The 12,500-nt window shown below is 42.2% G+C and overlaps 2 protein-coding genes across 6 annotated transcripts in view; one reads left to right on the top strand and one right to left on the bottom strand.

The window, feature by feature from the left end:
- The window catches only part of LOC143027529 (baculoviral IAP repeat-containing protein 2-like), a 26,769-nt gene extending 21,589 nt beyond the window's left edge, over positions 1–5,180 (bottom strand). For 3 of the 4 annotated variants that reach the window (XR_012966609.1, XM_076188816.1, XM_076188815.1), the window contains exon 1: positions 4,886–5,180. The gene's annotated coding sequence lies outside the window, so the exon portion shown is untranslated. The remainder of the gene's footprint in view (positions 1–4,885) is intronic. The other variant, XM_076188817.1, reaches the window with a different exon arrangement.
- LOC143027532 (uncharacterized) overlaps positions 1–12,500 on the top strand; it is an 81,599-nt gene that overhangs the window by 60,947 nt on the left and 8,152 nt on the right. The gene's annotated exons all lie outside the window — the stretch shown is intronic.

The following is a 12,500-nucleotide window of genomic DNA, read 5'->3' as shown; positions in this document are numbered from 1 at the left end:
GGAGATTTTGTTCAAAATATCACATGAACACACACAAAAAAAAGATAAACTCCTCACTGGTTTACCTGCTGCTCCTCAGTCTAGGGTAATATCTTTATTCGTGACTTACTCTGCAAATCTAGAATATTTTTTTCTTCTAACTAATGTTTCAAGAAACCTACTTCTCTCTCGTCATTAATCAGCAAATAAATAAATAAAGATAAATATATAGATCAATAAATAGACAAATAAATAAATACAGATTTACATAAATAGACGTATAGAAAAAATAATAGAGATATGAATAAATAAATGAATAAATAGATTACTGTTGAATAAGCACTCCTACCTCTATCGTAATATTTGTTAATTTTATTCTAGCAAATACCCATAGTCGTCACCGGCGAAAGCTCTGATGACGTCACTCACCTTCCGGTCTAATGACGTCACCCCGTTTCACGGAAGCCATTCCTCTCCTTTTTAATTAACAACTCGTTTTATTACTTTTATTCTATGTTTTATTACTATTATTTTGTGTATATTACGTACCCGACATTTTTAAGAGGGTATTATCAAAATAGAGGGCATTGTCGTTGTTGTTATGGGCCGTAGTTTACCAGTGTTTCTCGGTGGCGCTTAGTCCCAGTCAAGATCTAAGAATATAAGGTCTAACCACTTCCGACCGAATTTCGAGGGAGTTGGCGCAGCGAGCCCGTGAACGTCACCTGGCTGTTCAAAGTGGGGTTAGCGGGTCCTATAGCTGTCAGTTGAAGTTGGTCCGTCGTTCGAAAATGACGTCGCCTTCGCTCGCACCGCTCCACTCAATTAGTTATATTCTGACAAATATTATATAAAATATATATATAAATATATATAAAATATTATAGTTCCTGTCTATATATATGAATATATAATATATATGATATATAATATATATATATATATATATAATATAAAATATTATAGTTCCTGTCTTCCTTGGCGTTTCAGTTTTCTTCAGTGTATCACAAAGAGAAAATGGATGCATCCAAACGACGTCAGAAGCTGCGCAGAACTGCTCCAGCGGTTAGACCTGTTTACTTAGACCTTGGTCCCAATCATAGAACTATTGCGTGACTCTGGCGACACCGAAGCTTTCAACCCCACAACTAACATACCGACATCAATAACAACAATCAATGCATCGTCAACAACCTAAACCAGGGCCAAGATGAACATAAACAACAATGACAATAACGACGAGAACAGGGAGAACAAGAACACAAAAAATAAATATAACGAACATAGGGTCACGCCACCCGATTTCCATCTTCTCTTTTCAATCTTGATTTGCCTAAATACTCTCCCAAAAACAGGTAAATTTAGGCAGCAGAGACCACAATCGAAATAAGGTATGTATAACACACACACACACACACACACACACACACACACACACACACACACACACACACACACACACACACACACACACACACACATATATATATATATATATATATATATATATGAGAAATTCGCTAGTGAACAGCGACATCAATCAGACAATCTCCTTGACAGTGGCGCACCGGATTCGAACCCGCTGCATCTGGACCCAAACTTCCAAGATACCCGCCTTACACCGCTCGACCACTGACGGTATAAAACCATGAGAACTCATAGTCAATCTGACTATCGAGATTGGGGAGGGCGCTCACTGCACCCCGTTAACCACCATTTCATCCCATGGCCAACCGCACCCGTGGGAGGGGTAAGGACCGGAACGAATCCCTTTCACGCTTATCGCCAACATAACTATATGAGAAGTTTGCTAGTGAACGGCGACATCAATCAGACAATCTCCTTGACAGTGGCGCATCGGATTCGAACCCGCTGCATCTGGACCCAAACTTCCAAGACACCCATCTTACACCGGTCGACCACTGACGGTATAAAACCATGAGAACTCATAGTCAATCTGACTGTCGAGATTGGGGAGGGCGCTCACTGCACCCCATTAACCACCATTTCACCCCATGGCCAACCGCACCCGTGGGAGGGGTAAGGACCGGAACGAATCCCTTTCACGCTTATCGCCAACGTAAATATATGAGAAATTCGCTAGTGAACAGCGACATCAATCAGACAATCTCCTGGACAGTGGCGCACGGGATTCGAACCCGATGAATCTGGACCCAAACTTCCAAGACACCCGCCTTACTCCGCTCGACCATCGACGGTATAAAACTATGAGAACTCATAGTCAATCTGACTATCGAGATTGGGGAGGGCGCTCACTGCACCCCAGTAACCACCAAAGAGCGCCCTCCCCAAACTCGAAAGTCAGATTGACTATGAGTTATCATGGTTTTATACCGTCAGTGGTCGAGCGGTGTAATGCGGGTGTCTTGGAAGTTTGGGTCCAGATGCAGCGGGTTCGAATCCCGTGCGCCACTGTCAAGGAGATTGTCTGATTGATGTCGCTGTTCACTAGCAAATTTCTCATATAGTTAAGTTGGCAATAAGCGTGAAAGGGATTCGTTCCTGTCCTTACCCCTCCCACGTGTGCGGTTGGCCATGGGGGTGAAATGGCGGTTAATGGGGTGCAGTGCGCGCCCTCCCCAATCTCGACAGTCAGATTGACTATGAGTTCTCATGGTTTTATACCGTCAGTGGTCGAGCGGTGTAAGGCGGGTGTCTTGGAAGTTTGGGTCCAGATGCAGCGGGTTCGAATCCCGTGCGCCACTGTCAAAGAGATTGTCTGATATATATATATATATATATATATATATGTGTGTGTGTGTGTGTGTGTGTGTGTGTGTGTGTGTGTGGTGTGTATGTGTGTGTGTGTTGGGGAAGTTGTCCTCACCTCTCTTCCTCCTTTCCTCACCTCAAGTCCTGGCCCATCCCACGACCTTACCGACCCGAAAGAGGTTCCATGGGGGCACACTTGCGCTCAGCCGGCTGCAACAGGTCAATAAAAGTATCCTCTGTGAAGAAACGCTCGTGCAGTACTCGTCCTCATCTACTAGGTCACCGGTCAAAGAACGGATCATGTCGAACAACCTGCGCACCGCTCTGCCATGTGAGGCGCATAAGTTACTCTTTGAGGAAACGCACATGCAGTACCATATATTCTATCTAGGCTAGATCAACGTCTTGAGTACGTTTTTCGTCGGACTTCCCGGGCATCGACTTTGACCTCGCGCCAATTAAGAGGACAACCCATGACCTGACCCAAAGATGCAGATCGCCTTGGAGCATCACGCTGCGAGCCTAGCTCGCTGCCTCCGTCGCAGTCTCCTCCTCCCCTTCCCCCGCAAGAAGACTGCCTTGAGACACGCCGTCCCACCCCCGCCCTTTCTCGCACTTGGAGTGAGCCATTACCAAGGCGCCGAACTCGGAAAAAAAAATCTCCATCAGTCTGTTTTCCAGCCAGCCTAACATTTGGCGACCAAAGTGGGGCCAGGCCGACTACCTAACTATATTATATATATATATATATATATATATATATATATATATATATATATACATATATATATATATATACATACATACATACATACATACATACATACATATATGTACACGTACAGACACACATATACACGTGCGCACGCACACACAATGTATATATATATATATGTATATATATATATATATATATATATATATATATATATATATATATATATATATATATATATATATATATATATATATCGCAACTGCGCTGTGGGGAATGAAAGAGAAAGAATCTTGTAAAACAGGTTTGACAAGGACCAAGCTTGCAAACAAGATGGGTCATTTTCAAGGTCACTTTCATGTATGGAAAGAATAACAGAGTAGAAGGCTACCATTGTAACATTCCTAAGAAGGTTCCTAATAGAAAGGCAGATGTGAAGATTTAAAGATTGACTGGCAACTCTGCCCTCTCAGTTACGGTTTGATGAACACCCGAGGAAGTTAACGGAACAAAAAAATAATATTTACAACCGAAGAACAAGTTATAAAAGACCTTGGATCCATAGCAAGACAAACTAAAAATAATAATTAGGAAAGTACGTATTATTAATGTATTCCTGTCATCTCACACGAATGGTGTATGCTATACCTAACTTGCAGTCCACCCACAGAATTTGATAATGGCGTCGACGGCGAGATCTGTACAGGCGACACGTAGAAGGCCAGGGTTGCCATGTTTACATATTTTCTGGTTTGTACTTCACGATTTAATTTACTAAAGAATGCACATTTCTCTTCCTCTCCTCGCTTGCCGTTCCCTGTTTAAAATTTACCTTAATTCAATAATTCCACAGGCGTAGCTGGGATTTTTTCTGGGTGTCTCTACTTTGCCGCATGGCAGCATTAGATAACAAATATTTCCCACTTCTGAATCATCCAATATGAGGCAGTGGGCGAGCATTTTGAAAAAAAAGGCAAGAATCTTGTCTTTGCACATTATCCATCTCATCTATTTTGTTTGGATTCCGTTGCATCCAATAAATAAAGACGTAGTCTGCGTTCAGTCGCAGCCAGACCAGCCCCTCTTACCTTCATATTATAACCGTCAAGATACCTATGAATGGCGAAATCACCATATTCAATTTTTGGAAAATTTATATTTTTAAAGAATAATGTCAACTCTTAATCATTTTGAAGACAAATAATCACACATGTTTGAAAGAATATATGAAATACTACATAGGTGGTGTACGGGAAGCAAGCCAGCCGTTCTGGCGGAGTAATAATGACTGAGCATACTCCCACTCTACGCCTACATTCCATTTCCCAATTTCCTTCATTACTGAGACTCCATAAGTAGAGTTTCACTGAGAACACCTACACTCCACCCACGTACTCCTATGCAGGACCTTTTATCAAGATCATAGATCGATATACAAAAATTGCATTTTATTCCTACCCTTCGATCAACGAAAAAGTCGACGGCGCGTCTTCTACGTGCAAGATCAAAGATCCTCTTTCAGTAACAGCCTTCAGGAGACCACAAAAGGGCTTTGCTTCGCCGAGCACAGGCCCCTCGATGTCAAAGATCAGAAATGGTAGGGTCGTTACGTTTCTTTGAGTATAATCACAATCACACTTCGTTAGCTTCTACGTCGGGAGGATTTTCGGGTATGTTATGTGTATGTGTGCGTGGTGTAGCATGTCTGTGTGTATGTGTGAATGCTATGGAAGCTCGAAGACAAGTGTGCACACAGTACAGGATATTGCTTATCTTACCTCCCCAATACCCCCCCAATGATCTCCCCAAATTTATCTGGGGGTGATAAGGAGTTGGTGATAAAGGTTTTTAATTTTCTGGCGACTCGTGTACTAGTGACTACACCAATGTCCAATCGCACATACACACACCCACAAATACACGGCTCCATGGCGCTATGGTACCCTGCACCAAGGTCTAAATATACAGGTCAGACCGTTTACATTCTTCTGCGCAGCTTCTGACGTCATTTGGCTGAGTCCATTTTCTCTTTGTGATACACTGAAGAAAACTGTGAAACGCCAAGGAAGACAGGAACTATAATATTTTATATATTATATATTATATATTCATATATATAGACAGGAACTATAATATTTATATATTTATATATATATTTTATATAATATTTGTCAGAATATAATTGCGTGGATCAGTGCGAGCGAAGGCGACGTCATTTTCGAACGACGGACCAGCTTCAACTGACAGCTATAGGACCCGCTAACCCCACTTTGAACAGCCAGGTGACGTTCACGGGCCCGCTGCGCCAACTCCCTCGAAATTCGGTCGGAAGTGGTTAGACCTTATATTCTTAGATCTTGCCCTTCACGACCGCTTTCCAGCGATCCGAGTTCGAATCCCGCCCAGGGCTAATATCAGTTGAAGGAACTTTATTGTGGTCATAGGCGAGACACCTATTGGCGGTAAAACAAATTTTCCGTCATACACGAGTGGCGGGGAGGAGGCCAGCCGACTTTAATGAAATTAATTGAAGAGAAAATCGGGATAAGTTTCACCTTGTCCTGAATATAATTGTTTGAAAAAATCTAGCAGAAACGTCAGTGACTTGGTACGGCTAGATAAGAGCAATCCTCTTATCAGATAGAACTTCCAAACAGATGAATAACATCTGGCAATAACCAAAATCAACCCGTGGTTTTCTTCTTGCCCACTCAAAGGTCGAGTTAAAAATATATGTGGACATAGGCATCCCTCAACAGAAAAAAACCACACACACACAGTGACACCCATTAAAAATCCTTTGGCTAAAAATCTAGTGATTTTAATTTTCTTGTTCTGCTGGACTTCAGTTCACCATTCAACTATATCAAACCGTTTTTATTTCCGTTCGTTTATTTACATTTGGTCGGAACAACAGCTACAGGGGTCAATGTGTTGACAAGGGGCGTTTGAATGCTCACGCACAACAGTGACCCAGAAACACCTACGCTATATGAATCCGTGATTGAATCAAAGCTTTACTTGAAAAAGACATATGCCATTCATTACCTGCAACTGGTTAAAAGAGTAGAAAAATAAAGAAAGAAGTATGATCCTCATTCATACAGTTCAAAAGAAAACGCCGCCGACCAAACGTGATCGAACAAACAAACAGAGCGTGAACCTTTATGGAGTCGGTTCAAAACAAAGCGATATAACGGTCGTGACTCGTAACCCCGACTTCAAAGCAGTCTAATTGACTTTTGTCGCCTTCCCACACGCGTTGTGGGTGGATACAAGTCTGTTTGATGCATTCAGTCATATCTACAACCAAAGAAACGGAGGTTCTCCTTGGTTTGTGAAGAATGAAATGAAACCAGTTGCTGCAGGCGAACATTATTCGAGCAGCTTATAATAATGCATACATACATACATATGCCAAAGGCTTTCTCCCCCTTACAAGGGAGGTAGCCAAAAAACAAAGGCATAAAAACTAGTGCTGGGCAAATGCCGCTAATTTCAATACCGGAATTACCGGTGAACAACAATACCGTTACCGAAATTACCGGCAGTTTACCGGTAAAAAGACTCGTGAGGTAGTAGTGGCGTCCCAAGTTCGAGCTGAGTTCGAAAAATCAATGTTTTTGTCATTTAATAAGCTATATCTCTGGTTCTGATTTACATATTATTTTTATTATTATGTCATTGTAAAGGGAAAAAGTCATACTTTAATTGGTGCTACTATAGTATGCTATCTACCGCGCGAGTGAGTGAATGGAGGGTGTCTGAGGGTGGGTGTGGTGTATAAACTTTTGTCCGCGTCTGTCTGCATGCATGGGTTCATGTTTGGAGGGTGCATGTGGGAGTGGGAGTTTTGTTAATACACACACACACATACACATATAATGAGCTTTGACTAATTTGTAATAAATTTTTCCTAAAAACTAACCTAACATAACCTGACTAATTTGTAATAAATGTTTTCCTAAAAACTGTTTTTATGCTCCCTTGTTTTAATACTTATTTCATACAAATTAGCCCAGCACGTGATCCAAAGACCAAGGTGAATACTCAAGGATATATTAGATTTCATTGTCAGCATGTTTTTTATTTATTTCCTCAATCATTTTTTCATACAAATTAGTTCACATTCTTATTTCGAAACAGAAGCATATTGGCATTTTCATCACTTAAGCATATATATATATATATATATATAAATACATATATATATATATATATATATATATATATATATATATATATATATATATATAATACATATATGGGTCTTCGTTTGGCGACACGCGGAATTTTTCGATGAAACTTTCACAATTAATATAGTTTCGTATGCTGATCACAGAAATAACATTAATTCTATTGAAAAAATAAGAAAAGTGCCGAAAAACGGTTTTAATGGTAAAAAATGACCGAGACCTTATCGGTACATACTTGCTTCCGCTCTCTTCCAACACGTAGACAAGGAAGGCCACCGTATAGATTGGAATGAAGCAAAAATTATATTCAATTCAAAGTGCAGTTTTAAAAGGAAAATAATAGAATCATCCTTGATTAACAAATTTCCAAATTTCAATATATCTCATGGACAATGGTCACCTGACTGCATTACCACCTGGGCAGTCCACAAATTACTACCATCTCTGGTGAAGGCGGGTGACCTGCCCCGCAAAGCATTAGACGCTACCTGAGTCCTATCCATGTTTCTTCTTTTACTGTTTATAAGACATGCCTTTTGCTCCTCTACTCTGTATTCCACTGAAGAGGATCACAGTCCGTGATCGAAATATATGGAATCTATTTATTTCATTTCTTCTTATCCAACACAGTGGGTTTTTGTTGAAATTTACTAATGTGTTACGACATTACTTTGTAGTTAATGGTAAAAGTTTAACCGGTAAAATTAGCAGGGCACTGAGCCCGTCAGTACCGTCACTCACTACTACCAAGCCGAGACGTGCTTACCGCTCTCTGAGTGTTATGGTATAGCTTATCGAGTTATCGGTTAACGGAACCTTAACGGTAGCAGATTTTTTGCCGGTAAGCTACCGTTAAGGCTGTTACCGATAAAACCGGTAACTTTACCGGTAGCTGCCCACCATTAAATAAAAACCATTCCCACCCATTCCATCCCTACTACATTCCACTCCCCTCCCTCTTATCTTGGCACCTCCTGGATGATGGGTCAGAAGCAGTGACTCAAGACACAGCACATCCACAGCAAGGCCGCTTCATTAAATCGGCGACGCCCCTCTCCGTCCCCTCATGCAGAAAAGGAGAAGACGCGGAGAAATCCTTTCGGGCTGCGTCAATTTTTTCTCATACATACTACCTCACCCCCCCATCCCCCAATCCATTCCACCTCATGCATCACATCATCCATATACAACTATTTTCCATTCACCCCGTCTTCTGTCCTCTCCCGTCCTTCCTCAACAGACTTTCCCCTCTTTCCCAAAGCCCCTTTCACCCCATCCATCCATCTCATCCTAGGTCGCCCCTTCATGTTCACTCCCTCCACATCTGCCTTCCGTAACTCTTTTACTAGTCTTTCTTCACTGATTCTTTCCATGTGTCCAAAACCATCCTAATACTCTTTCATCAACCCTATCTCCCAACTCTCTTACCACCCTCGTTCTCCTCCTCATTTCTCACTCTATCCAGCCTAGTAACCCCTATCATACTTCTCAGACACCTCATCGCAAACACAAACTCCTTCTCTTTTCCTCTCTTATGTTCCATGTTTCTGCCCCATACAGTGCTGTTGGCACAATCACTCCTTCATACAATCTCCTCTTAGCATCCATTCCCAAATGTCTATTTCTCATTACACTTTTTAATCCACCAAGGCATTTACTCGCTTCTCTCAATCTACGTTCTGCCTCCACCTCCACCCCTCCGTTTCCTGCCACATTCGCACACAATTATCTAAAATTATCCACTTCCTCCAGTCGCTCTCCCTTAATGCTCACTTCTAGTCTGTTGCCACGTTCACCCCTTGTACATCTCATCACCTTACATTTACCTACATTTATCTTTAACATCCTTCTTTCACACACTCTCCAATCCCTGACCCACCACCCTTACATTTACCTCTCGCACTACCCCCATCCATGTATAAGTTGAACAGCCAGGGCGACATAACACATCCCTGACGAAGTCCCACCTTTACCTACGAAATGAAATAAAATTCAACGAAAAGAGTGAGAGAAACGATTAGTTACACTTAATTCTATTCTCGCTACTTCCATAGCCCATCCTTGAAAAATTACTATTTAATAAACCAATGCCTATTTCTTCTATCGTAAAGAAAAACGACTAATTCGTATTTCGTAGTGTGTCTACGTCATGTCTGGTGTGGACAAAAGCAACGAGTTAATCGAGACGTTTGGAATCGATGGATCCAGCGCAGCGGCGGCGCCAGGAATTTTTAGTTGGGGAGGCTAAGGGGGGGCTGAGCAAATCTTTCGGGGGGCTAATAGTAATATGATAATACACATATATTATCCTCATTTCAGAAGGGGAGGGGGTTAATGGTTGGGCTAGCACTGATGGCTGACAAATCTTTAGCCATGGCAATTAAAAATTCCACTTAATAAAAATTATTTCAATGAGTGTTTTAAATTTTCAATTTGCTCATTTCAGTTGGGGTGGCTAATGGGGGGGCTGGCCACTTTCCAAGCCCTCCCCTGGCGCCGCCACTGATCCAGCGACTATCACCAGCCACGAACTGATTGTTGGATGGTGAAGAAAATCTTTATCTCTGAATTTTTATGAGGAAGAAAATTATATCAGGTGATGATAAGCAATGTTCGTCTTTGTCGCTTTCCAAAGATTGCATGAATGAAGCACTGCACGAATAAAATAAAAATGATGGATAATCATGTAGCAAGAGGCATTGAGTGGAGCTTGTGCAAGAAGGCCTTTCCCTGCTACCTGTGCTCGGGCAAGTGACAGATAACGGCAGATGTCAGAGATTGAGCCCGGAAATGATCACCTTAACCCTATGTGCACGGACAGCCAAGACAAATGGCAATCATTGGAGGTCATAAAAATTGAGCCCATATTTTTTCGAGTGGGGGGTGGGGGTGAGGGGTGGTGGCAGTGAATGAAAAAATACCTTCACATTCGTAACAGCTATGAAAGAAACATTGACTTGGAAAAGGATACAAGGTTCTTCAGACAGATCGATGCTTTTCGTGCTAAATGTTCTTCTTTTCGCTCCCGCCGTGATTATATATGTAAACGCTCATTACATAAGTGGAAGTGAACGTTCGGTAAGTGGGTATGGACGTTTAGTGCGAATATGTTTACTTGGAAGTTGTGCAAATTGATAAACACAAGCGCGCGCGCGCACACACACACACGCACACACATGCGTGCTGGTGTAATGGTACCACGGTCGCCTGCTAACTCAAGTGGTTTGAGTTCGGTTCTCGCAGTCCTGAAAACTATCACATCACTGCATGCGGGTACCCTGCTCTGCTGGGCAAGGAGGCATCCGCGCGCGTTTACCTATTAGTGCTAAACAAGAATGGAGCAATGCTCATCCTGTGTGTGTGTGATTCACCATGGTCTTGGATCACGTGTTGGACTCGTGATCGACAGCTATTTCCCTCCCGAAAGAGAGCTCAGAACTCATAATTATATGACCAGTCTATGGGTAGTGCTGCGACCTTACACGCACACACACATACACACCCAACTCCCCGCCCACGAGAGTTGGAGTATCGAATCAGCGCAGCGATAATGAAATTATTTCAGCCCTGGGCGGGATTCGAACCAGGAAAGTCGTAGTGGCGACCGGGAATTCTAACACTGCGCCATCGAGCGTGTGTGTGTGATTCACCATGGTCTTGGATCACGTGTTGGACTCGTGATCGACAGCTATTTCCCTCCCGAAAGAGACCTCAGAGCTCATATATGACAAATCAATAGGTATTGCTGTGATCTTACACGCACACACACACCCAACTCCTCGCCCACGAGAGTTGGAGTAACAACTCGCAGCGCAGTGTGTGTGTGTGTGTGTGTGTGTGTGTGTGTGTGTCATAGTTGTCGATCAAGAGTCCAGCACATGATTCAAGACCATGGTGGGGAACTACACACACGCGCGTGTGCTTATCAAAGGATTACCGCCGAACACTTATTACTGCAGTTATGAAACTGAGCGTGTCAATGAAACACGTGCTGTGAGAAACTGCTTCTCACTGCTTCGGTGATGCGCTATTTCTCGCAGACGATGGAACTATCCTCATATGCGATTGTACCACTCATATGTGGTTCTTACCAAGGCAGTAACCTGAGATATAAATATGGGATCACATGGAGAATCGTCACCTCAGACTTCGACAAGGTGACAATTCTTCATGTGGGCCATCCTGGGTTTACGATTCTTCGGTTGTATAAGTTGACGACGATAAGCATAACCCTCATTCAACCTAACCTAATCATTATTCCATTGTTGATATTCGGCGTACTGGGGTGACAGTTCTTCAGGTGGGATCTCATGGGGTGACGATTCTTCACGTGGGCGTTCTGGGGGTGACAATTCTTCATGAACAAGGTGTGTTGACACAAAGGGATCGCCTGAAAACCCTTATCGGAGGAATCAATACATCACATGACACAGGCGACCCCATCCAGTAGTATGAAAAGACCTGGTGTATTCGGCTAAGCCAGTCCCAGGCGTGTAATGACTGGCTATTGATTGGCCAAGATTGTTTTGGAGTTATGTCCTTAGCCAATCATGTACAGCCCAAGATGAAAAGTACGGCCTTAGAGGGAGGTACCTAGCATTACTGAGGTATCCTTAAGGGTACGAGACGTGATGGCCAGGGCAATGGTACTGTATATTTAACATAAGAAAGCATAATGTGTATTCATTGTATCCTACTAATTGGCATTTCAAATTTGAAATAAAAAAGTACCTTTGTTCAGTAATGGGATATATCCAATCATTTCTCAGAAGGTTTGTATCGCTAATATTTTTATATGTTTGCATTATTATGTTTATATTGGATGGGGTACGAGATTTTTTTTTTTTTTCAGATAATCAAGGGCACTGGAATGGGCA

This window comes from Oratosquilla oratoria, chromosome 8 (assembly GCF_046742065.1).
Source record: "Oratosquilla oratoria isolate Oo_2021 chromosome 8, ASM4674206v1, whole genome shotgun sequence".
In the NCBI taxonomy this organism is placed as follows: domain Eukaryota; kingdom Metazoa; phylum Arthropoda; class Malacostraca; order Stomatopoda; family Squillidae; genus Oratosquilla; species Oratosquilla oratoria.
The sequence above is the reverse complement of the archived record's forward strand: the minus strand, read 5'-3'. Positions and strand labels throughout refer to the sequence as shown.